We start from the raw sequence: 23,985 nt of genomic DNA, 5'->3' as shown, positions 1-23,985 counted from the left end.
CAACCAATGGGCTAGGGACCATTGATGGTCCACAAGAAAATGTTGGTGGTCCCCAGGGTTTTTGCCGCAAATCAACATTGTGGCAGATGTGTACTGTCCAATGTTGTTTCCAGTGTCGTTCTCAATGCGCGCAGTCAATACGGCCAGCGCGCATTGATACCTGACCTGATGCCTTTCTCTGTAGTTCTGGCTCCTGTGAACTCAAAAAGGAGGGGGTCAGGCCTCGTCCCTATGTTTTAGGGGATGTGGGCAGGTAGGCGATATGCACCATGTCTGGTGGTCCTGTCCGAAGGTACAGCGCTTTTGGATCAGGGTGTTCAACCTGATCCATTCGGGGGCGGGACAAAATGTTCCCAGGGCTGCTAAGACGGCGCTGTTTGCTGACCTCGCGGGGGTGATCCCCAGACATCTGTGTACCCTCATCTTCTTTATCCTCCCAGCTGCTAAAATAACCATAGAGCGTTCATGGAAGTCACCGGTGCTAAATATTGTGATGGTCAAACATAAAATCTCCTGGATCATGGTTAACGAAAAATTGACTAGTATCCGTAGAGACACTCAGATAAAGTTTGAGGTGTGGAACCCGTGGGTGGCACATCTTCAGGCTCCCTGAATATTAGGTGGCATGATTTCCTTTTAATAGGGGCACAGTCCTTGGGGGGACAGACTGACTTTTTTTCTCTCTTTCCTTTTCCTTTCCTCTTCTCTTTCTTATCTGCTTTCATTATTCTGCATTCTACTTCAACAGGATAATCCGATATGGCTCAGACGGCTTGCTTCCAGTTGACGTTTTCCCATACTGCTAGGATACATCAATGTTGCTGGGGATTACTGCTTTTAGATGCAACTATTCGACACATGTTGTTCTGTAATAGGATTTATATGCATCATTTTCTGAAAACCTATGATGGTTACTGATACGATTGTATTCTGATGCCGTTAATTTTTTCTTGACCAATGTTCAAATTTCTATCTTTCATATGTTATTTTGAACATTTTTCAGAAAAAAAATATTGAAAATTAAAAAGGAGGGGCCAGGAGTAGTGCTGAGGGTGGGAGGTTAAGAAAGAGGGGACTTCCAATGGCAGTGCTAATCACAGACTGTGGGAGGGAGCAAGGAGCTCAAGCACATGGCTGGATAAGGAAGGGAGATTCAAAGAGCTGTCTATGTAAGGCAGCAGTGTAATGCAAAATGGGGGGGGGGGGGGGTTAGAGAGCCAAAGCATTGTGTGCATAAGGCAACAGTGTGATCCAGGGGGAGGGGGGAAGAGAGCCAGAACATTATGTGTATAAGGCATGTAAAATTCATGTTAGTGGTCCGCGTAGTTGAAAAAAGCAAGGTTAGTGGTTTGTGCAGTCCGAAAGGTAGTTGAAAAAAGCAAGGTTAGTGGTTTGTGCAGTCCGAAAGGTTGGCGACCACTAACCTAAGGCCCTGCTGCCTCTAACTGATGGTTTCAGGATATAAGGAATGATATTTGACAATGTCCCTACTATGGCTCAAGGTTCTCCTTGCTGGGGAGCAATATGTATCTGTGGACCTGCAATGCTCCCTGCTTCTGCTTGATCCATTCTGTGGATCTGTGCTTTCTCCACTTCTCTTGAAGTGGTTCCTCCCACCAGTCATCAGACCACCAGTCATTAGGGGGGGGGTCAGTCATTAGGGGGTCCCTCTGACATAAAGATGCAAAGCCCTGCCTCTGCAAGATGGTTGCCTCCACACTGAGGTACAATAGAGAAGGCGGCATAGTAAATCAGTAATGGAAAAACCATCAGTTGCAGGGAGCCTACATGGAATCCTGTTGACTATCTCCTTTGCCCTCTGCTTGCCTTTTCAGCTTTTACAGTTCAGGTACTCTTTAAAAGGCAAACCTAAATGTAAAATATGGCATCCTAATACCTGCTTCCACAAAACTTGGAAACCCATTGTAATGATTGAACCTCAAACTATATATAGTGCCTTGAAAAGGTATTCATACCCCTTGACATTTTCCACACTTTGACATGTTATTGCCAAAACGTAGATGCTTTTGGGGGATTTTATGTGATCAATACTTTGTAGAACCACCTTTCCCAGCTGTAGGTCTTTATGGGTATGTCTCCACCAGCTTTGTACATATAGAGAGAGTGAAGGTTTTGCCCATTCTTCTTTGCAAAATAGCTCAAGCTCTGTCAGATTGGATGGAGAGCATCTGAACAGAAATTTTCAAGTCTTGCCCCAGATTCTTAATTAGATTTAGGTCTGGAATTTGACTGGGCCATTCTAACACATGAATATGGTTTGATCTAAACCATTCCATTGTAATTCTGACTGTATGTTTAGGGTCGTTGTCCTGCTGGAAGGTGAACCTCCGCCCCGGTCTCAAGTCTTTTTGCAGACTTTTAACAGGTTTTCTTCTAAGATTGCCCTGTTTTTGGCTCCATCCATCTTCCCATCAACTCTAACCAGCTTCCTGTCCCTGTAGAAGAAAAGCATCCCCACAACATGATGCTACCACCACCATGTTTCACAGTGGGGATGGAGTGTTCAGGGTAATGTGCAGCATCTGTTTTCGGTCACACACAGCGTTTTGCTTTTAGGCCAAAAAGTTAAATTATGGTCTCATCTGACCAGAGCACTTTCTTCCACGTTTGCAGTGTTCCCCACATGGCTTCTCGCAAACTGCAAACGGGACTTCTTATAGCTTTCTTTCAACAATGGCTTTCTTCTTGCCACTATTCCATAAAGGCCAGATTTGTGGAGTGCATGATTAATAGTTGTCCTGTAGACAGATTCTCCCACCTGAGCTGTGGATCTCTGCAGCTCCTCCAGAGTTACCATGGGCCTCTTGGCAGCTGCTCTGATTAATGCTCTCCTTGCCCGGCCTGTCAATTAAGGTGGACGGCCACGGCCATGTCTTGGTAGGTTTGCAGTTGTGCCATACTCTTTCCATTTTTGGACGATGGATTGAACATTGCTCTGTGATATGTTCAAATCTTGGGATATTTTTTTTTTTATAACCAAACCCTGCTTTAAAACTTCTCCACAACTTTATCCCTGACCTGTCTGGTGTGTTCCTTGGCCTTCATAATGCAGTTTGTTCACTAAGGTTCTCTAACAAACCTCTGAGGGCTTTACAGAACAGCTGTATTTATGCTGAGATTAAATTACACACTCGGTTTACTAATTTGGTAAATTCTGAAGGCATTTGGTTTCACTAGATTTTAGTTAGGGGTATCCGAGTAAAGGGGGCTGAATACAAATGCACGCCTCACTTTTCAGATATTTATTTGTAAACAATTTTGAAAACTATTTATCAGTTTCCTTCCACTTCACAATTATGTGCCACTTTGTGTTGGTCTATCACAAAGTCCCAATAAATACATTTATGTTTTTGGTTGTAACATGCCAAAATGTAAAAACATTTAAAGAAGGTGTGAATATTTTTTCAAGGCACTGTACAGTCTACAACAATCCTGCCATGGGATTCAATATTCATGAATATTCTTTTCAGACTGCAAGCTCCGAATCTCATTGATTGATGACAATGTAAATAGCAGCCAATGCAGCTGTAACTGAGAAGCATGAACTGCACTAAAAGCAAAAGTAGTGTACAATCCATATACATCAAACATTCACAGTAAATAAATATAAAGTGCTGTGAAAAAGTAGTTGTTGCATCCCTTACAGATGGGAACACTGAAAAAATACTACAATGCCTGGAGGTTAATTATTTTCCAATCATCACACTCCAAATATAGTAACAAAAAAAAAACAAATGGGAAAACAGACGTTTGTGTGATTTTTAAGACGAATACTCTGTCACGGAAATGTCAATGCATGCCTATCCACTAAAATCCAACCTTTTATTGACATTTAGCCACTAGAAAAGGTTTTGCCACTAAAATCTATTATATTCCCGAACAACTCCTCTCCTGCAGATTTCCACGAAACGCGTTGAGATACAGAACTCTTCCACAGCGTATATTGCGACGATCAGACCTCTGTATGTTCTAGTTATATTTTGAGGCTCGGGTGGTATATCATATCATAATGCTGTGGATGGGGGTCTAAGGTTTTTGTTCAGAGGAGCCATATGTAGGTTTTCAATTTTGTTTTTAAATGATGGTAAGGTTATTATCGCCTTTTTAATAGTTTTCGCGTTTTCTCTAGTCTAGTGACTATATGTGAATAAAAGACTGGAATTTAGCAGATGTGTATCGACATTTCTTTGACTAAAAACCCCACAAACGTCAGTTCTTCTCCTTGGTTTTCAGGAGGCATTCGTTATTTGAATACTGAAGAACCTCACTTTTTTTTTTAAATTTAAAATTTAGGAAAAAGGTTTTGCCAGGAAAAAAAGCGCATTAATCCTTTTGCATTTTTGGGGGCCAAAACTATTTAATTCAAACAGGGCCCTGAGCTCCGTTTTAATGTTTAAAAGCTTATGCTAGAAGTAACTATGTATTACCACATCCACTTTATTTTCACTTTCCTTCTGCTACAATGGTGCTTATGAGGATAGGGTAACCACGCTGCCTTTGCATGCACTGTATGCGTACCTACTCCAGCAGGGGCAGAGATGGGTCATGTATCTCAGGCTGGTCAAGAGATGCAAATCCACCTGAGATCTTTAGGTTACGCACCAATCCCTTTTTTTTTTTTTTTGGGCAATCATTTTAATAACCTGCAGCTTAACAATAACATTCCAACCATATTTCCTTAAAGCCACAAAGGATCAGCCAATATTGAAACCAAGGCATGGTTCCTAGTATTACTTATAAAGGATAAGTGAATGGGGAATGCCAGTCTATGTTTTCACAAGACAAAGTCTAAACATCTGCTTTAAATTGACGTATTTGCAGGCTACAAAAACCATTGGGCTGCCCCTCACCTCAAACTGGTGTGTGACAATGGCCTGTTATGCAAACTAAGCAAGGCACCCTGCAAAGGCAGGCAAATATAAAACTAAAAATAAATGGTGTTGTGTCACTTTAGACCCTTTACTGGTGTTGTGTCACTTTAGTCGCCTGACAAGTCGCGGTAGGTCGCCTGCCATTGATTAGCACAGGACCCGTTCTAATAGGAGTGACACAAGTCGCTCCGACTTAGAAAAAGGGTCCTGTACTACTTTGGGGCGACCTGGAGGCGACTTGCATTGACTTCAATTATATGAAGTCCGTGCATGTCGCGCCGAGGTCGCCCCAGCAAGTCGTGTCGCCCCTGTGTGAATGGGTGCTTAGTCCGCCTAATCAAAAGCCGGTTTGCCTGAAAAAAATAGTAGTGTGCAAGAGCAACATTAGAGTGGTCACTGGGACAGAACAAAAAGAGAAAATCTTTTCAACAGAGACACACTCAGCACTAAATCCAGGTCATTGAGTCCAATCTTTCCCCACTCTACCCAAAATGTACACCTGAAATGTAGTGCTATTTACAGGGGTGAACTTACAGCTTATGTAGACCAGGGGTCTCCAAACGTTCTAAACAAAGGGCCAGTTTACTGTCCTTCAGATTTTAGAGAAGCCCGGTCAGTGGGAGTAGAATATATCCTGGCATCATTAGGAGTGAACAATGCCCTATTTTTGGTATTGTATCAGTGCTCCATCATTGGTGTCAATGTTGTGAGCCAATGGGAGGAATATTTCTCCTCCATTGGTGTCAGTAGAAGGAATAGTGCCCCATCATTGGTGTCATTCGGAGGAATAGAGCCCTATCATTGGTGTCAGTGGGAGGAATTATGTCCCAGTGGTAAAATCATTGAGATGAAAAGTGCCCCAAGTGACAGATAAAGGAAAGTAAAGGGCCGCATCTGGCCCACAGTTTGGATACCACTGGTATAGACTGAGTAACTGCATAAGGTCCTTCTGAGACTTCGGGGTCCATTCATGACAGATGTGGGTCAGATAGGTGCAGGGACACGCCCCCTTCCGCCGGATATGACGTCATGTGTATGACGCCGAACCGGAAGTAGCGGCCGGAAATGACGCGATCAGCGGGCGCCTCAGTATAGAGGTTTCCGCCGATCTGAGGACAACGGCCGGAAAAGGACCAATGGCCGCCGGCGCGGGTGCTTACCCCAGATCTGGAAGGGACAATAATACCCCAAACCACGAACCGGGGCTCGGTGATCACCTCCCTTAACAATAAGCGTAAGGAGGTGAAACACCAACCACCCGCGCCATCATATCCGGCGGAAGGGGGAGTGTCCGATGCGGATTCCCGCGCCCTTTTTGAGGATGCCGAGGTCCGTGATCGGCGCCATTCTTGGGAGCCTCCATGAAGAGAGGGTGTTCCCTCTGTCTATTGGAGCCCTTTACATGTTTGGGGTTGTTTACCACAGCCCTCTGCAATTTTCTTTGCTGTGTGCAATTTCCCTTTTTCTATCTCTGGACTTATCCATCCCTCGGACCTCTTTTCAAGTAGAGTGCTTTGTAAGTATTGATACTAATTTTGGGCTGTATTGATATGTCTTATAGCCCCCTTTTTCAGAGTTTGCGTGTTTTCCACATGACTTTGTAACATTAGGACCCCCTCTTTTGTCTAAGTGGTTACACCATATTAGGTTTTTTGGGTTGGATACCTGATCACCATCTGTACATCCTCTTTGGGGGGACAATTGTTACCAACATGATGGGAACCCCGTTGGATTTGGTTTCCTATCCAAGTTCCTTATTTCTTTTACAATAAGGGACCCCCCCTTTCTCCCCCACCCCTTTTTTTAAGTATCAATATTTGTGCCCCTTCGTGATGCACCACTTTACATCTTTAAGGCACTTTGTCCAGTTAACAACTTATAAATATATATTACTTTGGAGTATATGTACAATTTCTTTATTATATTTTTTTATTTATTTCTGTTATTGCAGTGGTTATCGCCTTTCATTTTGGGATCTTATTGATCCGTATCCCGCGGTCCTACAGGAGAACATGGGACAAACCCATTTCATGAAGACCTGGACTCTCTTCTCTGGGACTTTTTCCAGTTAACCATTTATATATGGTCCTTTTGGAGGAAGGATTCTGTGAATTCCCCCCCCCCCCGTGTGGTCAGTTGGAGTACAGCACCCACATGCATATACATTGTCACCTTGCACGTATGTATGTGTACGCAGTATGTGTGTAACTGTTATTATCTCTTTTATCTGTATAGTTGGGATTAATCCCTGAAGAAGAACAGAACTATATGTTCGTACCATGTTTGAAACGCGTTGGACCTTCCCTCTACGAAGGGGTTTTGCACTTTTTTGCTGTGTTCATTGTCAATATATGTGGGAGCTGTTTTGCTCCACCATTTTTAATCATGCTGTGATTACTATGTTTACTATTGAATAAAAATCTAAGAATTTTTTACATATTATTTTCCTTTTTGCATTGCCTACAAAATCCCACCTAGAGGAGAAATTTCTTTCATTTTTATGCTCAATGAGGGATGGTGGCAATACATACCAGCCATGGCCTGAGATACTTTTCATACAATAGATACCATGTCCTGCTTTAAAATTGCTCACGCTCGTGAAATGGCAACAAACTACGGTACTTAAAAATCTCCATAGGCGATACTTTTAAATTTCTTGCAGGATACCCATTTAGAGTTACAGAGGAGCTCTTGTGCTACAATTATTGCTCTCGCTCTAATGATCGCAGCAATACCTCACATGTGTGATTTGAACACTTTTTATATAAGCAGGCATGACATGTAATGTATGCGTTCACTTCTGCATGCGAACATGGAGGGATGGGGTGCTTCACTTTTTTTTTTTTCTGATTTTACTTTTTTTTTTTTTTACTGTCCCTTTCATTTTTTAATCACTTTTATTGCCCTTCACAAGGAATGTAAACTTCCTTGTGACAGTAACAGGCACATGACAGGTACTCTTTATGAAGGGATCTGGGGTCTATAAGGCCCCAAACCCCTACTCTGCACTTGAAAGCATTTAAAACTCCAAGATTACCCTTTTTGAATACTTTTGGTTTTTAAAAACTGGTGCCGTTGGCTGCTGAATAAACTGAAAGTGATGTCATGATGTTACTTCCAGGTTACCATAGCTAAGACCCGATCGTAGCAGATTCCAGCTTTATTCGGGTCTCCGGCCGTCTGGGTGGTCACTGGGGTCTCCGGGCGAGTGATGAAGGAGACGACCGGAGTGACGACAGGAGAGCCGGGCGAGTGATGAAAAGCAGCGGTGGGGGTGGGGGGGATGAACGTCTCCTCCTGCTGCTTGTAATAACAGCCGAGCGGCTGCTTAGCCTCATTGATTGTTATTACAAGAGAGCTGACCATCGGCTCAAAAAAACGGAACCAGCTGCAGGCATCACTCCGGTACAACCACTTGCTGCCAAATCATGTACCTGTATGTCATTTGACTTCAAGTAGTTAAATGGACTGTAGTGAGTTTCTGAAAACTGCACTAAAAAAGAAAAAAAAAAAAACAATGCATAGGTGTGAACCTAGGCTAAAGGCCTGAAAAGGCTCCAGAGCCAAATCTTAGGATTTGACAATCTCTGCTTCAATAGAGAAACTCACAAGCTGCATTTAATATAACTGGTAACAATCTTTTAATAAAAAGGAAGAAATGGTTATAACCCAAGCAGAGCTGAAAGACAAAAGCATACCACATAATAACAACCTTAGAAGGAAACCCAGCAGAGAATTAGCATGAAGTTAATTTAGCAAATATTTGACAAGCTTCCAAAACTCCAAACCTTCTCCCGTAGGCTACAACAGAATATATAAACAACTTAAAATATATGCCAGTCTAGCAAAACAGGAACCCTAAAAGAGCTACATATTAAGAGTTCAAGGTCCAGCAAGCCAATGACATTAAAAAAACCTTGAGTCCCTTTCAGCAAGATAAATTGTGGCAGGATCTTTACGTTGGGTCACGTATAGGAGAGTGTTTGATATGAGCATTAACTCAATATTTGCACAAAAGGAACATGGAAATATTTGCAGTGACAACTGTCAAAAACAAATACTAAGCAGACACCAGAATCCTCTTCTTTAATTAGCTCATAGAAAACGTTGATGCCAACAATTGTGACTGTTGAACATCTTTCTGAGCTGACATGTTGTGAAGGGCGTGCTGACTCCGCAAGAAGAAAGGCGGCATGAAGATTCAACCACTGTATCATCAGCACTGAGCACATACCAGATCACCGGCAAGGCATTAAACAACGTCTATGATCATTTCTGGTCATAGAAACAAGTGAGCACTGAAGTGTCGCTCTGCCGGAGTAGAATTACAAAAAAAAGAAGAAAAAAAAAAAAAGAAGACGGCGGAAGGAAGGAAGGAAGGAAGGAAGGAAGAAGTAGCTACCTGCTTTTTCTGGACAGAAATCCACACTCAGCCTCATAATCCTGATAATGCCTATAATAAATTTGATAATAGTCACTAATAAACTCAGAATAATAATTTTGGTTTTATTTTGAGGATTGTTTAGGCCTAGATCTCTAAACCTCTAAATGGAATATCCACCCAGAGTGTGGAATTTAAGACCATATCAAACCAGTAATACCACACATTGTTGGAAACAGTCCCCATTGCGTTGTTCATACCCAATGACTGTTGAGTTACAAGAAGCCGAAATCCTCTTTTCTCCCATGTGACTGGGAGCCATTTTATTATTTTTTTTGCACAATAACAAAGCAAACTTGGCTGGTGAAACAGCCAGTATGATGTGTAGCAAGAAGAATCAGACCTCCTAACTGTTCTCAGTCAACGGTACATTACTCATTACAGTACAGCAACATTGACATACAACACAGGAAGATGGCAACCAGGTCATATCCAAGATGTAATCTGACTTGAACCAGGGGGGAAGTCAGAATCCAAAATGACTGTACATCCAGCTTATAGTCAGAGCTCGCCCTAGGAGTTATGATTCCCCTGAGTGGCAAATGGAGGGTGGGGTAGAATAAGCAAATGGGTATAAAATTTGGGTGTCTGACGCACAAAGTTAAAAAGAAATTATAGAAAAGAATCGGGAAGAGAGAAAACAAAAAAAAAACAAAAAAAAAAAGAAATGTGTGAGTTTGGATGGGAGATGTTGTCCCAGGAATTGCTGTTTTGCCAACCTCTGATGAAAAACCACGGCTTGCACAACACGTCCTATCCAGTCCCACTAATGATGGGATACCATCAGTACAAAGGCTGTGTATTTTTTATATATATATATATATATATATATATATATATATATATATATATATATATATATATATATATACATACATACACACACCTTACAGAAGAAAATGCTCCTCCAGAGTGCTGTGTTCATGCATTATATATATATATATATGCTCAGGTTTACAATATGCATTTTTTTCTTCTGTAAAACTGTTTTCATCAGATTATCATTAAAATGTTATTTTATCAAACCATTTTATCAGCTGCTAGCCATTGCCTCATTCAAAGTCCCAACCTCTCTCTTTCAATTATTCAATATTAGGAATGGAGATACTTGTCCGATATGAACTAGGTGTCTCATTTAAAGTCCCAATTCCCCCCTTCTGTATTACATGTACAGGGATGTAGGCATGCGACTGCAGCTGATGCATCAATTGATGACAGTGGACAGACCCAGTTTCGCTGTCGTCACTGATGGGGCAGACCACTTACCTTTGGTCTGTATGTACATAGTCGATATGTTCATGATATTTTTATTTTATAATTTTTTTTATATTGTTTTCATATAGGTTGTCCACTTCCAAGTCCACTTGGGCTATCTCTATGGGGCTGATTATTTGATCTAATATCCAGGAGTTGCGATGCGCTCCGGGGGCCTCCCCTTTCTCTCGCATCGTTTGGTGGGGGGGGGGTTAGGCCCTTCCATTGCGCTACGACACCACACCTCGCGTACCTGACGTCATGATTTAAAGTCTATATGTCGGCCGCAATTATTTTATCAGCAGCGGGCTATAGGTGACGAGTTTGGGGTCGCATGTTGGTCAGCGTGTATGCTCTCCACATGGACGCTCTTTTCATACACGCTATCAGCACCCGGCGGGCATGACATACACAGCACTCTGGAGGAGCATCCAGCCTATCGTACCTTTCCTCATGGTGATGCTGATGACCACTTCCATGGTTCCATTATTACTTTGGGACTCATTAGGTAACCACTCCTGTTTGTTCTTTCACTCACCCTTCCTTTTATTCCTCTTTATTGCTTTTTATTCTCCATATGCTTATTCTTTTTAAATCCAAACCATGTTATGGAATCTACCCTCTTTTAGTCACTTTTTTTTTTTTTTACTATGCACTCTGGATTCCCTTGCCCCTTGCTATTCCTACACATTTCCATTACTTTTGGTTTCATACTATTCTATGATCACTGAGTCATTTATTCACATGTTAAGCCTTAACATTTAATAATAATCTATGGCCTTCACATTGGTCACATTGGGACTCCTTGTTTAGATGGACCCCCTTTGGCTTTGTCTATGTTTGGTGTCTTTTTGGGTGTCAATTCAATCACTTTTCCATTCACTCACCCTTTCCAATGTATCACTTTCTATCTTCTTGGTTGTTCACCCTATGTCCCAATCCCCATTCCACACTAAGAGTTTACCTTTCCTGAGGTTGGATCAGATTTCCCAGGTTTTTCATATATAAGCAGCAATATCTCAGTCCTTTTTATACATTGATTATTCTACTTTTTTTTACAGACAAAGCCTATAGCTGCTGTATGTATATTTTCTACCCCTTTATTTGTTGCGGACCTCCCATCTCTAGAGTGGGCTTGGGTTGTGCTCCGGACTGCCGTTGGTCATGCTCCCACAGCTCCCGGGTTGGATACTATATTTTTCAGCTACCTTCTATCCTCAACACCACTCCAACTCTGAGCTGATTTATAAGTTATTATACATTTTCTCCTTTTCTCCCCCTTATCTTTGGGATAATTTAGAGATTCCATAGATACTCATACATACATTTTTTTGAAGATCTATGTCCTGCATCCACTCCTGAGGAAGTGTGTTTAACGCACGAAACACGTCAGTTTTTACTGATGCAGCCTTACTACCACTATATGCTGTACTTTGGTTTTATTTATGTTATGGTGCCATTCCTTGGATTTATGCATTGTTATTTACTTGTTGTTCATGCATTTTAGATATATTGACTCATGTTTACAATATGTATTTTTTCTTCTGCAAGACGCCATGTTTATTTTTGTTTCCATCAGATTATCATTAAAATGTTATTTTAATACACCATTTTATCAGCTGCTAGCCATTGCCTCATTCAAAGTCCCAACCTCTCTCTTTAGTTTATTAGGTAGGAATGATGGACAGGGACGAAGGACCACTTTATCTAATGGACTACTAAATAGGGAGTACCACAGGATAATGCAGCCAATTCCAATACCCTGCAGGCAGAGGTAATAGCCACCGAGAATGCCACCTTCTGGGACAACGTAGGCAAGTGAATTTCCCGAATGTTCTCAAATGGAGGTCTCTGGAGAACAGAGAGCAACAAGTTTAAATGCCATGGCGGCAAAAGAGACCGTACATGTCGAACCCCCTGAATGAAGGTACGAAGTAAAGAGTGCGTAGCTAGGGGTCACTGAAAGAAGATTGCTAAGGCAGACACCTGGCCCTTGATGGTACTTAAGGCAGGATGGTAGATCAGCCCTTGGGATAACTGGTCCTCTCTGAAAGGTAGCCCCCAAGAGACATTTACGGCCACCAGAATGACTGGAAGACCCTCGCCGTTGATTCCTCGCAGGAACTGCCGTAGAAGCTTGAGCTGAGGGAGATACTGGCCTTACCCTACCCCTAGGATGCCTTCGGCTTCTGCCAGAGGAACCCGTGACCTCGCCACAAACCTCCTGTGGAGCTGAACCTGCTGAAGGAGCGGCCTGCAGGACTGTGCAAACAGAACTGTCTTGAAGGTGGATACCACCAGACACAGAACCTGTATGCAAATCGGGAGAGAGAACTGTTTGTGGGACAGCAGCCGGTAAATCACGGCTTGTGGTTCCCAAAGTTTGTCCAGAGGAAGGACCACCCTAGAAAGAATTAAAATCAGACCTAGGTAAATCAATTCCCTGGACAGGGATAGGGGGGGACCTTGGGTAGTTTGGACGTCACCCAAACCTTTGTAGGAATTATATAAGCAAGGAGACTCAAGGCCTAAAACACCCAAAATGGATAAACTTTGTCCCCTTTTTTGGTACCCCCAAAATAATCTTTGGATCCTCCCCCCCGACGCTCACGAAGGAGGGCTACTGGGCCGGAAACCAGTGAAGATGTCCCCCCACTGCAGTAATGGGTGAGGCAGACCTTTATGCTGAAGGTGTCTTGTCTGCGGATCCAGAGAAGCCAGCTCTAGGCTTACCAGAAAATCTATTTCCATTGCAGTCCCGGGAGCATGAAATAATTTTCTATGGGCTGAGAAGGAGTGCCTTTCCTAGACTGTGGCAGGAAGGTAATCTGAAACAGAAAGCTTGGACAGCACAGGAGCTGTATCCTAAACTGCATTACACATAAACTGCAGCCCCTGGACCAAATGGTCCGCTAAGTCAACATAAGCAGCGGGAACCTGCTCACTACCCAGGCCCTGGGGCAAAAGCTTGGCCCATTCAGTTAGGGTCTGAGACACCAGAGCCGAGGCCAAGACTGGTCGCAATGCCCAACCAGCCATAGTAACATGCTGCGCGCCTCTGCTTTCCTGTCAACTGGGTCTTAAAAAGGACAGAGATTGCTCCACTGGGAAAAGGTTTGCTTTATTCAACCTGGAAACAGGAGGGTCCACCACTGGTGGACTAGTCCATCTTTTTAAAAGTGATTCCTCAAAGGGTTAATGTACTGAGAAACATTTGGGAACCACAAAGGGTTTCTTTGGTTGCTCCTATTCCTTATAGATAAACCTGTCAAAATAAGGAAGATAAGGAAACACCCTAGCTGTGCGAGGGCACTTGTGTGTACCAAAATACACAGCCATGTCCGTGGCCACATCAGCCACATCCTCCAATTTTAATGTCTCACGCACTGCAGTAATAAGTGCGTGTACCAACGCTTTTTTATTCACTGCTACGACTGTGGAGGAATCATCCTCACTATCAGACGGATCGGGGGGCGTGATATCAAGTCCCCCTGGATGGGCTGCATCCACGACGGCATCAGGCTCAGAATCAGATGAGACAGACTGAGCAGGGGAACACTTCCTCCTGGGTCTTTGCCCACAGGCCACTTCCACCCGGGATACCAAGGACTGTAGGCCCGCCGTCAGCGCAGCCATGGAATGCTGGGGTTCCGAGGGACCTGACACCTCCATGAGGGGATCAGTGGGGGAGAGGTTACCCTGAGGCTCCATCAGGATAAGAGAGACCCTAACCCCCAAGGACTCACCCTACCAGGTGGAGGAGCGCCGAAATTCGGACCCAGTAACCACTATAGACGCCGTCCATTTCATATATCACAGGCAGAGGAAGAGGAGAAAAAAGGAGGAGCCCTGGAATCGCAACACGGCTCTGGCTGTCTCCAGCATCTCGCCTAAGGGAAAATGGCTGCCATGACCTCACGGACTACACAAACATGACCGGCCGGAGACCAAGCCAAACCAAGGGAAAATGGCCACTGTGACGTCATCCGGTTTCCCAAGCATGTCTGCTGGCCGCCCGAGAAGCATGCTGCCAGAATATCTCCCCTGCGCCCCACTGCAAGGGGACCCCCCTAAGGTAGCCCCACACTGCACTAGAAAGGGCATACATAAAGGGGAGTCTGCTGCGCCCTCTGCACTGGGACCCCCTTCTTCGCTATACCTCACACTGCAAGCAGCAGGACATGCACCCAGGGGGTCTCTGCTGCGCCCTCTGCAATGGGACCCCTCCAGGCCACGGTGCTGCACCCCATACCGTCTGGGCAGGACACAAACCACCCCAAGATCCTTAAAGAGGGGGAGTGGCAGGGGGAGATATTATATGCCACGTAAGAAGTTCTTATACTTCTTTTTGAGAGACAGGCATCCCGCAATTCTGTTTGCTCTATGTTACCGTGACTCATCAGGCGACAATTGCAGCAAAATCGTGCCGTGTTTGGGGTGCCATTGGAAGTGACGTGAATTGCACGGGCGTCCCACGATTTGCTATGATTCAGGATCACTGGCAGAATCGCAGCGATTTTGCCCATGATCCAGGACACCAATATGTGACTGGAGCCCAAAAGGTTACAATCATAAATTCCTCCTTTGACTGCTCTAAAGTATCCCTTTAGCGAGAGAATGAAATCTGACCCTGACCACATAATTCTATGTCTGTTTAGAGTAGAAATTCATCTTCTCTTCAGTAATAAATCTGTCCTTGAACTTTTCAAACAGTTGCACTTGGCTGTCCAGGAATAAAGACACACAGGTCAGGAAATCTGTCACAGAAACTTTGCTGAAGTAAATGCAGCCTGATTTTCAAGTAATCATGTCATTAATTTTCTTGATAAATTTATGTGTCATTGTTGCAATTTTTTCTCATACCAAAAAAAAAAGGAAGGAAGGAAGGGAGTGATGCAAATATTTTGAAAAAAAGAATGTTCAACTACAATGCGCTTTTGCGTGTTCCAATAAAAAGAAAAAATATATTTTTTACTTTCAACTTGCATGCGTGTAGACAGGTCACATTGCAGACATATGACTATAGTTAGGTTGTGAGATGTTGTGGGAAACAATATCCCGTTTACAGTCACAGGGGTGAAGGAATAACATAAGGTTGCACTATACACTAGTTTCACATACAAAATTTCCATGATTATGCTTCATCCGCAATTGTGGCACATCAGAGATGGGAAATGCCTAATTTATCAGTTCATCTGACTCAGATTTTCCATTCGTTTTCATAAACGTAACAATTAGCAGTAAATCTCCACGTACGACAGGATATGCTGTAACTTCACAAATCTTTCTGTGTACAACGATGATTGTAAACTCTACAGATGATTTGTTACTATCACTGTCTGGACACTGAAAGCTGCAACCCATGTGACAAGAGGAGTATCTGGTTAGTGTGGTAATCTCTTAAAGAGGAAGTAAAGCCTGGGAAAAAAATATATATTTTTGGTTACCTGCAAAGTACATGCATTATGTGCTAGTATGCAACCCATACTAGCACATTATGTGACACTTACCTGAAAACGAAGCCTGCGTCGTCCCTGCCGGAGGCAGTATCCATCTTCCTTGAGGGTCTGCGGACTCCGGCAGTGCTACTGGCTGGAGCCGCATGATGTCACTCCCACGCATGCGTGCCGAAGCTGCCGGTCACGGCACAGCCCGTGCCCCGTTTCTTCAGACATCATGACATCATCGGCTGCATACAATGTAAATATCTCCTAAACAGTGCAAGTTTAGGAGATATTTACAGTACCTATAGGTAAGCCTTGTTATAGGCTTACCTATAGGTACAAACTATACTCAGGGGTTTACAACCTCTAAGGCACTGCTTTGTAAAGAAGGGAATGCAACAATACTGTTCCAGAAAGAAAAATGGGTGGGCTGCCTTTGTTCATCATCTTCAGACAATATTAGTCGGTTATATCCTGAGGCTAAGTGGAATTCGGGTTTTACACCTAACTAGCCTTAAAATTGTCCCCCCCCCCCCCCCCGACACATTAAGTGGACTAATCCATGTAAAAAAGATGTATATACCTACCTATTTTCAGGCATACCGCACTTTTAAAATGTATGGATATATTGTAGTCCTCGGTCCCCTCTCAATGCTCTCCAAGTTTGGTGTCCCTGTCACTTATGGTTCGGGAGCAGTCAAGCTGCTGACCAAGATTTCCCATAGACGCCAATGAGCACTGAAAGCTGAAAATTGGTCTGGGCAGGAGGGGGGTGAAAGCACCCTGTATTTAAGTGGCTAACGAGAACCCTAGGACACAATTATAAAAAAAAAAAAAAAAAAAAAACGGCGTGGGGTCCTCCCCAAAATCCATACCAGACCCTTAACCATACCAAGGCCCCTTGCCCTCAACATGGGGAGGGTGCTTTGGGAACAAGGGCCTGTTCCCGACAACCCTGGGCTGTGGTGGTTAACAAGGAGATCCCAGATTCCCCCCTTGTGTGAATGGGTATCCGGTACATCATACCCGTACCCATTCACCAAACAAAAAAAGTGCCCCTCGATGTAAATCCATCATCAAAACACAACGCTTGCCGAACCAAAAAAATTAAAATAAAAACTCTTCGCCTCCTTAGAGGCTACCCGCCATATGCCGGATCATCAGCTTTGACAGTTCCTTTATAGGCAATGAGCGTCACATGACGTCAGAGTCAGAAGAGGGTGGTGCCACCGGGTGGCCCCACCCCTTGCCTATAAAAACTGTCAAAGGCGAAGATCGGGCCGGTAGCCTCTTTGGAGGCAAAGCGTTTTTATGCAATTTTTCTGGTCGGCAGGCGTCGTGATTGATGATAGATTTAAATCGAGGGACAGTATTTTTTTCTTTTTTAAAAAGGACTTGTCCAAGAATGTTTTCTGTGGGGTTTTACACTTTTAGTGACTGGGTGCGGGTACCTCGTTAAAAGGGGGCTTCCAGATTCCGATAAGCCCCCCCACCTGCAGGCCCCAACAACCACAGCCCAGGGGTGTCGGGAAGAGGCCCTTGTCCCCATCAACATGGGGACAAGATGCTTTGGGGTGGGGGGGGGCAGAGCCCCCCAGCCCCCACAGCGCCCTCTCCCCATGTTGAGGGCATGTGGCCTGATTTGGTTCAGGGGGGGCTCACTTGTCTGTCCCCCCCTTTTCCTGACCTGCCAGGCTGCATGCTCAGATATGGGTATTGTATGATTTTGGGGGGACACCACGTCTTTTTTTTTTTTTTGGCGAGGGGGTACACACTACACCATTTTATTTTTTTTATTAGTTGTATTGCTGGGAGCCCAAAACACATTACAGCCTCGAGCAAGTGGAACCACTTTCAGACCGCCCGCTAGGCCTGCACGATATTGGAAAAAAAATATATTGCAATATTTTTTTTTCCAACTATATATATTGCGATATTGAGGGATGCAGTGCACACTGCAGCCTTGTACCATATACATTACAGGGTTAATGTTACTGTAGGGTAGGGAAGTAGTGCAGCCTTCTGATTGTACAAGTGACACCTGGGACAGCCAGGGTTAATATTACTGTAGAGATGGGATGAGTTTTGCAGCAGCCCTTCTTCTGATTGTATACTGCACTGGGAGTCCGGGACAGCCAGGGTTAATGTTACTGTAGGGAAGGATGCTGGGAATGGATGGAAATCATGAAGTATTGCAGCAGGGCATGCAGGCAGCAGCACAGCCTTCTGATTGTAATTGCAGATACAGGGCACTGAGGGCAGGCCAGGGTTAAAAATGGTCTCAGTGACAGTCAGTGTGGAATTATTCACAGTCTCTCACTCTCGGGACTCACAGTGGTGGTAGGAGGACTAGGAGCCGGTAGAAGAACACAGCCACATACAGTGACTCACTCGACTTCCGTGCACTGCAGCCCACACGTTCAGTCTCCGCCCTGCAGCTAGTTTTCTCAATGGCGCAGCGAACCAATCACGCTGTGAGTAGTGGCACAGCGAACCAATCAGGTGTGCAGGCACGTGTGATTGGTTAGCTGTGCAGCTGCTCATGGCGCGCTGCTCACCGCTGAAGTGTGGGATGGATGTAATCACTGTGAGTCCTCCTCCTCCCCTCGCCGAGTCCCGACTTCTCCCTGCCTCCCGGCCTATGCTAAATATCGTGTCTTCGGTGATATGAATATCGCCCACGCCTGCAGAAGGATAGTTGATATCACATCGACTATCGTTCAGCCCTACCGCCTGCCGCATGTTTACGTTGCTAGCGGCCAAAACTCTGGTATTTTCCTACATGGCCGGCAGTCCTCTTTCACATAAAAGTGGTCCCAGCGGCGGATTCGCCGCAGGATCACTTTCATGGGCTGCTTCCCGGTCGTTTTCCCCGCTTACCAGAGCCGTCGGTAGCCGAGAAAACAATCCGGTCCTTTTGTGTCCTAGGCAGGAAGATGGCCCACACTCGACTATGGCCTTGGAGGACCGGAGCGACGTCGTACGTCGCTTCTGCCAAACGACCTTAAAGGGCCCATATGGTGTGACAAAATATTGCAACGATCTCCATTTTATTCTCTAGGGTCTCTTCTAAAAAAAAAAAAATTTATAATGTTTGGGGGTTCTAAGTAATTTTCTAGCAAAAAATACTGATTTTAACTTGTAAACAACAATTGTCAGAAATAGGCCTGGTCCTTAAGTGGTTAAATTACATTTTTTTCCTTTAGAAAGGTCAGTATTGCTGCAGCAGGCTCCATACATCGTACAGATGCGCCACTTTACAGGCACATTGAGGGGAGCCCAGGCACAATATTTAAAGGAATCTTTCATTTTAATGGCTTCACTTTAACCACTTCAATACAGGGAACTTTCACCCCCTTCCTGCCCAGACCAATTTTCAGCTTTCAGTGCTGTCACATTTTAAATGACTATTGCGTGGTCATGCAACGCTGTACCCAGATGAAATTTTTTACATTTTTTTCCACACAAATAGAGCTTTCTTTTGGTGGTGTTTAATCACCGCTGATTTTTTTTTTTTAGTAAAAATATATTTTCTTAGTTTCAGTCAGTGAATTTTATAAATACGGAATTTTCCTCCTTCACTGATGTGTGCTGTTGAGGCGGCACTGATCGGGTGGCACTATTATGCCGCACCCATGAGCGGGCACTGACTGGCACCACTAATGGGCACTGATTGAGGTCACTGGTGGGCACTGATGGGTGTCACTGATGCTGGTGTTTTTGCTTTACTGTAATCAGGGCACTGATGATCAGTGCCCTGATTACTTGTTCTGGACTCCCCTTTGAGGAGCCGCCGATCGGCTTGCCTCGCCACAAACTCTAAAAGTGTGAGGGGAAGAGCCCCAATAAAAGGCACTTCTGCATTTACATGTGACCGGCTGTGATTGGACACAGCTAATGATATGGGTAAACAGCCACATCATTGGCTCTTTACTAAGATCGGGGACACGGCACTGCCACGATCTCTCGCACTGCGGGCGTGCGAGAGCGGCCTTTCTGGGGCGCTGTCATAGGAAGTACTCCCAGAACGAGAGCTGCACCACTCCGCCATCATTTGACGGTGGGCGGACGGCAAGTATGTAGGCATTATTAAAATCACTGCTCCTTTAAAAATGATCGTTTTAAAAAAAATTTTCATTGATATTTGTCCCCCAGGGCAGTACCCGGGTCCGCATACACTTTTTTCAGCAATAACTTGCATACAAGCCTTCAAAAATGGGGACTTTTGATTTTTCATGTTCGTGTCCCAAAGACTTTAATGGAGTTTGCATGTTTGCTAGAACTTTTTCCCTGTTCAAGACGTTCTGGTGCAAACCAAACAGGGGGGTGTTCGGCCCATCCCTAATGCTTACTTTTACACTCCTGTGACCCAGAGTCAGCTGACAGTGGGCTCAAGTCCGCTGTTGACTGATGTCACAGACCCCCTCCAGTCTGAGAGAATCCTGACAATAATGTCAGCATCGCCAGAGATTCCTGACCAGCAGCTGGCTTAGGCTCGCTGACAGTCGCCACTCTCTTGAGAACTAAGCAGTCAGCAGTCATGAGATTGCTCAGTTTTTGGGCTTGGTTTTTGGGCTTGGATCGATAATGCAGCAGTTACAGTGCCTTGAAAGTATTCATACCCCTTGAAATTTTCCACATTTTGTCATGTTACAACCAAAAACCATAAAATTTATTTTATTGGGATTTTATGTGATCAACCAACACAAAGTGGCACATAATTGTGAAGTGGAAGAAAAATGATAAATGGTTTTTAAAATGTTTTACAAATAAATATGTGAAAAGTGTGGTGTGCATTTGTATTCAGTCTCCCTGAGTCTTACTTTGTAGAAGCACCTTTTGCTGCAATTACAGCTGCAAGTCTTTTTGGGGGATGTCTCTACCAGCTTTGCACATCTAGAAAGTGGCAATTTTTCCCACCAAAATAGCTGTGATCAGATTGGATGGAGAGCGTCTGAACAGCAATGTTCAAGTTCAAGCCACAGATTTTCAATTGGATTTAGGTTTGAACTTTGACTGGGCCATTCTAACACATGAATATGCTTTGATCTAAACCATTCCGTTGTAGCTCTGGCTGTATGTTTTAGGGTAGTTGTCCTGCTGGAAGGTGAACCTCTGTCCCAGCCTCAAGTCTTTTGCAGACTTGAACAGGTTTTCTTCTCTTCCAAGATTTGGCTCCATCCATCTTCCCAATAACTCTAACCAGCTTCCCTGTCCCTGCTGAAGAAAAGAATCCACACAACATGATGCTGCCACTACCATGTTTCATGGTGGGAATGGTGTGTTCAGGGTAATGTGCATTTTTTTTTCTGCCACACATAGCATTTTGTTTTTAGGCCAAAAAGCAAAATTTTGGTCTCATCTGACCACAGCAACTTCTTCCACATGTTTGCTGTGTCCCCCACATGGCTTCTCGCAAACTGCAAACAGGACTTCTTATGACTTTCCTTCAACAATGTCTTTCTTCTTGCCACTCTTCCATAAAGGCCAGACTTGTGGAGTGCACGACTAATAGTTGTCCTGTGGACAGATTCTCCCCCCTGAGCTGTGGATCTCTGCAGCTCCTCCAGAGTTACCATGGGCCTCTTGGCTGCTTCTCTGATGAATGCTCTCCTTGCCCGGCCTGTCAGTTTAGGTGGACGGCCATGTCTTGGTAGGTTTGCAGTTGTGCCATACTTTTCCATTTTCAGATAATGGATTGAACAGTGCTCCGTGAGATGTTCAAAGCTTTTATATAGATTATTATTTTTTTTCTTTTTATAACCTAACCCGGCTTTAAACTTCTCCACAATTTTATCCCTGACCTGTCAGGTGTGTTCCTTGGTCTTTATGACGCTGTTTGTTCACTTAGGTTCTCTCAAACCTCTAAGGACTTCACAGAACAGCTGTGTTTATACTGAGATTAAATTACACACGGTTGGACTATTTACTAATTAGGTGACTTTGGAAGACAATTGGTTCCAGATTTTAGTTAGGGGGATTCAGGGCTTTTTTTCAGCTGGAATACGGGGAACGCAGTTCCAGCACCTCTAGAACCGAATGTATGTAATAGCAAGGGGTGTGGGATGTGGAGGGTCTATTGATGCTGGCTGCTGGGGGATCTATTGTCACTGGTGGGGGATCTGTTCATGTGAGGGTCTAAATTTGCTTTTTTTTGGGAATCTGTTGTTGCTGGGGGGGGGGGGGGGTCTTGTGTTGCTGGTAGATAGCTACTGTTGAGGGAGAGGTCTTTTGTTGCTGGCTAAATGGGGGGGGGGTCTATTGATGCTGGTTGATCTGTTGTTGCTGCTGCTGGGGAGGGAGGGTCTAATGTAGCTGGATGTGTTTTTTTGTGGGTGGTCCATTGTTACTGTGTGTGGGCTCTATTGTTGTGTGAGGGATCCATTGTTGCTGGCTGCAGGGGATCTTTTGGACTGCCTTTCTTGTTTTTAACAAGTTTCATATAAATTCAGCACCAAAATATACTTGGTTCTGTATTCTGTAAAAGGGGTGGTACTGGGAGGTGGGTAGTGGATGGAACCAAGGGATGGGGCTCAGAGGTGGGTAGGGGGCGGAGATAAGGGGTGATTTAGAAGTGGGAGTTCCTGCATCTATTATGATGGGGAAAAAAAAGGACTGGGGGTATAAGAGCAGAGCAAAGGGGGCTGAATACAAATGCACACCACACTTTTCAGATATTCGTATAAAAAAATTAACAATCATCTATCATTTTCCTGGCACTTCACAATTATGTGCCACTTTGTGTTGGTCTATCAAAGAAAATCCCAATAAATACATTTACGTTTTTGGTTGTAACATGACAAAATTTGTAAAATTTCATGAAGAGGTGTGAATACTTTTTCAAGGCACTGTAGTAAGTATGTAGTTTTGTTTTGCTTCGATCCTGCACTTCACCTTTAAGGAGACCATTTAGGGCAAGATCCTTGCATGGAGTACATTTCCACTTGACAGGGTGGCTTTGAAGTACATCTTTTATGACAGATCTTTCCTTTAGAAAAAAAAAAAAAAAAACGACGACTTGGGCTGCAGGGCTTTTTTTCTGAGAGAACAGGTGCAGGAACTCCCCCTCCCGAGTCACTCCTTAGCTGCCGTATACTCACCTATGAGCATTGTTCCTTGGTTTCTCCCCAACCCACCTCCCAGTACCGCACCTTTTAGAGAATAAAGAACCAAGTATAATTTTGTGGTGCTAAGTAATTTGTATGGAATTTGTTAATGAGAAGAAGAGAGACAGTAAAATAGATTCCCTGCTGCTAGCAACAATGGACCCCCCAGCAACATTAGACCCCAACAGCCAGCAACATTAGACCCCTCCCTCAACAGTAGATCCTTCCCAGCAACAACTGACCCCCCCCCCCCCCAGCAACATAAGACCCACCCCCAACAGCAATAGAACTTCCAGCACTCATTGCCATTACATACATTCAGGGCTGGAGGCAATGGAACTGCATTCACGCTTTTTTTTAACACTAAAGGCAAGTACGTTTTGCTTTGATTAGCAAATACAGCCAAGTACCCTATTGATTCATGTCGTGTGAATTTTAGTAAATAACGCCACTTTAAAAATCTATAGTCACAATTTGCACCGGCCCATAACACCAAGCAGGAGCACTGAGATTCCAGAGAAAACAAACACATTCGTTCCCCAAAATCTGTACCAAAAGGCAAACTTTTCCATTAATTTACTGAAAATTAAATTACAGAAATCAGCAGACAGACATGCTGGCTGTGTCCTAACAGCCAGGGGAAAAAATGTAATTTTATGAAAGAAAAGCTCTCTAATGATGAGCACTCATTACAAAAAAAAAAAAAAAGACACTGGGACAAATGTACAGATAAACAGTAGAAGAAGCATGCAATTCATTGCAAATAAATAAAACACTAGGCTCAATGGTTGGCCTGGAAATATCTTACTGGAAAGGCAATATACCCAGATATTCATATCAAGTACTGT

General features: G+C 44.0%; 1 protein-coding gene across 2 annotated transcripts in view; it reads right to left on the bottom strand.

The window, feature by feature from the left end:
- The window catches only part of GJC1 (gap junction protein gamma 1), a 66,416-nt gene that overhangs the window by 4,209 nt on the left and 38,222 nt on the right, over positions 1–23,985 (bottom strand). The gene's annotated exons all lie outside the window — the stretch shown is intronic.

This window comes from Pelophylax lessonae (genome assembly GCF_965119305.1).
Source record: "Pelophylax lessonae genome assembly, chromosome: 11".
Taxonomy (NCBI): Eukaryota; Metazoa; Chordata; class Amphibia; order Anura; family Ranidae; genus Pelophylax; species Pelophylax lessonae.
The sequence above is the reverse complement of the archived record's forward strand: the minus strand, read 5'-3'. Positions and strand labels throughout refer to the sequence as shown.